This window comes from Rhinopithecus bieti, unplaced genomic scaffold (genome assembly GCF_001698545.2).
Source record: "Rhinopithecus bieti isolate Rb0 unplaced genomic scaffold, ASM169854v2 scaffold_12049, whole genome shotgun sequence".
Taxonomy (NCBI): Eukaryota; Metazoa; Chordata; class Mammalia; order Primates; family Cercopithecidae; genus Rhinopithecus; species Rhinopithecus bieti.
This window is the reverse complement of record NW_016807278.1, coordinates 3,631,822-3,636,894: the sequence shown is the minus strand read 5'-3', so window position 1 is coordinate 3,636,894 and position 5,073 is coordinate 3,631,822.

The window sequence follows — 5,073 nt, the reverse complement described above, 5'->3', positions numbered from 1 at the left end:
GAGGGAGGGAGGGAGGGAGGGAGGGAGGAAGGAGGAGGAAGGAGAGAAAGAAGAAAGAAACAGAGAAAGAAGGAAAGAGAAAGAAAGAAAGGAAGGAAGGAAGGAAGAAAGAAAGAGAGAAAGAAAAGGGAAGGGAAGGAAAAGAAAGAAAGGAAGGAAGGGGCCGGGCGCGGTGGCTCAAGCCTGTAATCCCAGCACTTTGGGAGGCCGAGACGGGCGGATCACGAGGTCAGGAGATCGAGACCATCCTGGCTAACACGGTGAAACCCCGTCTCTACTAAAAAATACAAAAAAACTAGCCGGGCGAGGTGGCGGGCGCCTGTAGTCCCAGCTACTGGGGAGGCTGAGGCAGGAGAATGGCGTGAACCCGGGAGACGGAGCTTGCAGTGAGCCAAGATCCGGCCACCGCACTCCAGCCTGGGCAACACAGCGAGACTCCGTCTCAAAAAAAAAAAAAAAGAAAGAAAGGAAGGAAGAAAGAAAGGGTGTGGCCCGAGAGGTAGGAGTCAAACCAGGTGAGGATGGTGTATTCTAAGTCAAGTGAAAACGTGTTTTCAGGCAAACTTAGAGGGATCGCCTATGTGAAATGCTGCTGAGAGGATGAGAAATGCCCACTGGAGGCAGGATGTGGAGTTCTTTAGCCACCATGACCCAAGCAGTTCTGATGGAATGGTAGAAGTAAAAACTTCACTGGAATGGGTTGAAGATAGAATGGAAGGTGAGAAATTGGAGACTGAATATTCCTTTAAATACTTTTGTGCGAAAGGTGGAAGGCAACTGGGTGATAACTGAAGGGAAAACAGAGCCAAGAGAGGGATTTTTAAAGATGGGAGATGAGATATAATAACACACATTTGTGCTGAGGAAATGATGAGAGGGAAAAACTAATGAAGCATGAGACAGAGGAAAGAATTGCTGGGACAAAGTCTTGAGTGGGTTGGAGGAGACAGGGTCTAGGACACCATGGAGTGAGGGCTCCTGTGAGGGAGCACAGACAATAGCAGGAGAGCAGGCAGAGTGCAGGAGCGCAGGAGCAGCCAGCTGGGTGGAAGTGGTAAGGTCTTCAACTCAGTGAGAGTGAGGCAGGAGGTGTTGCAGTTTGGAGGAGAGAGGAGGAGATGTGAAAGTGCTGTCCAGGAGTGTGGGAAAATGAATGAATCAGGCAAATGTGGCATGATAGCTATGCAGCTTTAAGGGTTCACATGAGATAAATGGGTATGAATTTAAAGCAGATCAGTTAGCATGGCTGTGTATTTCCCGGTCATGTTCAGCTGCATGGTGGTAGCTGCAAAGTAGTAGGAGAGTTGGATGCAAAAAGGTTGTGGTTTGGCCAAGTGAGTTTAATAATGAATAAGAAGTGTTAGGAGCCATGAACAGTAGCTCACGCCTGTAATCCTAGCACTTTGGGAGGCTGAGGCAGGAGGATCACTTGAGCCCAGGAGTTCAAGACCAGCCTGGGCAACATGGCAAGACCCTGTCTCTACTACAAATACAAAAAATTAGCCAGGTGTGGTGGCACACACTTGTAGTCCCAACTACTTGGAAGGCTGAAATAAGAGATCACCTGAGCCCAGGAAGTTGAGACTGCAGTGAGCTCTGATCATACCACTGCACTCGGGCACAGTGGCTCACACCTGCAATCCCAGCACTTTGGGAGGCTGAGGCAGGTGGATCACCTGAGGTCAGGAGTTTGAGACCAGCCTGGCTAACATGGTGAAACCCCGTTTCTACCAAAAATACAAAAAATTAGCCAGGTGTGGTGGCATGCGCCTGTAATCCCAGCTACTCGGGAGTCTGAGGCAGGAGAATCGCTTGAACCCAGGAAGCAGAGGTTGCAGTGAGCCAAGATTGTATCATTGCACTACAGCTTTGGCAACAAGAGCAAAACTCTTGTCTAAAAAATAAATAAATTTGTAAATTAATTAAATAAATTAAATAAATAAAAAAGGTGTTAGGGCTCTTCTTATTTATGTTCCTATAGCTACGAGGACCATTGTACTGGTTTGCCCAGGATAGGCATAGTCTATGTCTGTTTTCCCTAGCTAATTTTATTACTGTAATTATTTTAGAGATAGAGTCTTACTCTGTTGTGCAGGCTGGAGTGCAGTGGCTAGATCACAGCTCACTACAATCTCAAACTCCTGGCCTCAAGTGATCCTCTTGCCTCAACCTCCTGAGTAGCTAGGATTGCAGACATGTGCCACCATGCCCAGCCAATTTTTAAAATTTTTGTAGGATCTTGCTATGTTGCTCAGGCTGGTTTCAAACTCCTAGCCTCAAGCAATTCTCCTGCCTCAGCCTCCCAAAGTGTTGGGATTACAGGCATGGGTCACTGGGTCTGGTTTACAGCAATTTTAGAGTCTCTTTTCTTTTTTTTTTTCTTTTTTTGAGACGGAGTCTCGCTCTGTCTCCCAGGCTGGAGTGCAGTGGCCGGATCTCAGCTCACTGCAAGCTCTGCCTCCCGGGTTCACGCCATTCTCCTGCCTCAGCCTCCCGAGTAGCTGGGACTACAGGCGCCCGCCACCTCGCCCGGCTAGTTTTTTTTTTTGTATTTGCCAACATGGTGAAACCCCGTCTCTACTAAAAATACAAAATTAGCCGGGCGTGGTGGCGGGCGCCTGTAATTCCAGCTACTCAGGAAGCTGAGGCAGGAGAATTGCTTGAACCCGGGAGGCAGAGGTTGTGGTGAGCTGAGATCATGCCATTGCACTCCAGCCTGGGCAACGAGAGAAACTCTGTCTCAAAAAAAAAAAAAGAGTCAAGCCATCACTGCACGCAGTGACTCATGCCTATAATCCCAGCACTTTGGGAACCCGAGGCAGGTGGATCACTTGAGGTCAGGAGTTCAAGACCAGCCTGGCCAACATGGTGAAACCCCATCTCTACTAAAAATACAAAAATTAGCCAGGCGTGGTGGCAGGCGCCTGTGTTGACCTAAAGAAAAAACTGGTCAGATGCAGTGGCTCACACCCGTAATCCCAGCACTTTGAGCGGGTGAGGCAGGAGAATCACTTGAGGCCAGGAGTATGAGACCAGTGTGGACAACATAATGAGACCCCATCTCTACAAAATAAAAATAAATAAAAAATAAATTTTAAAATTTTAAAGAAAAAAAGAGATAAAATTAATATAAGCAGAGAGTTTATTTGGGCCAACTTTGAGGGCCGCAACCTGGGAAGATGGATTCAGTTTGCCCTGAATATATACTGGATTTTCCTAAGTTGTTTACTAAGAATTTACATTAAAATAACATAAGCTATTAATTGGCTATCCATTGATCTTTGTATCACAAATTCAGTACCCGTGAAGATAATGGGAACAAAAAATACCTTTAAACAATTCTCCCTTGACATGGGTGGGGGAAGGAGCACAATTGAAGTCCCACTCTCATATGTCTCTGGGCTTGATAAACTTTTCATCCTTAACCATAACTCAGACTGCTTTGAGCTATTTTTTCTTTTCTCATTTACGATATCTTTTATAATAAAATAGTAAGCGTGGCCAGGCTCGGTGGCTCATGCCTGTAATCCCAGCACTTTGGGAGGCTGAGGCGAGTGGATCACCTGAGGTCAGGAGTTCGAGACTAGTCTGGTCAACATGGCAAAACCCCGTCTCTACTAAAAATACAAAAATTAGCCCGGTGTGGTGGTGGGTGCCAGTAATCCCAGATGCTTGGGAGACTGAGGCATGAGAATCACTTGAACCTGAGAGGCAGAGGTTGCAGTGAGCCACGATCATGCCACTGCACTCCAGGCTGGCGGATAGAGTGAGACTCTGTCTCAAAAAAAAAAAAGAAAGAAAGAAAAAGAAAATGTAAGCATTTCCCTGAGTTCTATGAGCTGCTCTAGCAAATTAATCAAACCCAAGGAAGGGGTCATGGAAACCCCAGTTTACAGCTGATCAGTCAGAAGCACAGGTAAAACACACCTGGAACTTGTGATTGGCATCTGAAGTCAGGGGCAGTCTTCTAGCACTGACCCCTCAAACTGTGGGATCTGACAACATCTCCAGGTAGACTTAGAGGACACCCAGCTGGTATGTCTGCTGCAGAATTGGTTGCTTGCTTCTTGGTGTGTGGGGTAAAACCCACACACATTTGGTCAGTTTTCTGGTTGATTGTAGTGTGAGACCTAGGGCAAAACAGCTTATTTTTTCCACACTGCCAGCAACCTATCTCCTTGGAAGTCACATCATGTTACTTCTGTCACAAGTCTACCCGGTTTCAAGGGAAGATGCTCGCCTCTTTTTTTTTTTTTTTTTTTTGAGACGGAGTCTCGCTCTGTCGCCCAGGCTGGAGTGCAGTGGCAGGATCTCAGCTCACTGCAAGCTCCGCCTCCCGGGTCCACGCCATTCTCCTGCCTCAGCCTCCCGAGTAGCTGGGACTACAGGCGCCGCCATCTCGCCCGGCTAATTTTTTGTATTTTTTAAGTGGAGACGGGGTTTCACTGTGTTAGCCAGGATGGTCTCGACCTCCTGACCTTGTGATGCGCCCGCCTCGGCCTCCCAAAGTGCTGGGATTATAGGCTTGAGCCACCGCGCCCGGCCGATGCTCGCCTCTTAATGTGGGGAGGGTTCAAGTCACTTCCTTAAAAGATCAGGTAGGGGCCACGGGATACTTCCCCTTTGCCCTCTGAAGTTTCGCTGAAAAATCAACTTAGAAAAGACAGATGAATTGGAGAAAAGGCATACAAATGTATCACTGATGTGTATGTGGGGGAGAACCACAGGGTTATTGCTCACCTCCCAGTGGAGTTCGGAAGTTTATGTATCATTCTGGCAAAACAGACTATGGGAGGGGGAGAAGAGGAATTCTGCTGAGGGGCAATAAAGGATTACTAGGGAGAATGGATGGATGCCAGAACAGAGATTGACTTGTCTTAGTCCTACAGGGACGGGAAGAAAAAACAAGTGTTCTGCTTTGCGGGTCTGGATTTTGGGCAGATAAAGGAACATCAGAGAACAACTTCATCCTGGATTTGGGAGAGTCAGTGATGGCGAGGTCAGAGAGACCTTGAGGTTTCTTCTTCATTCATGATATGATTTGGCTCTGCCTCCACCCAAGTCTCCCCTTGA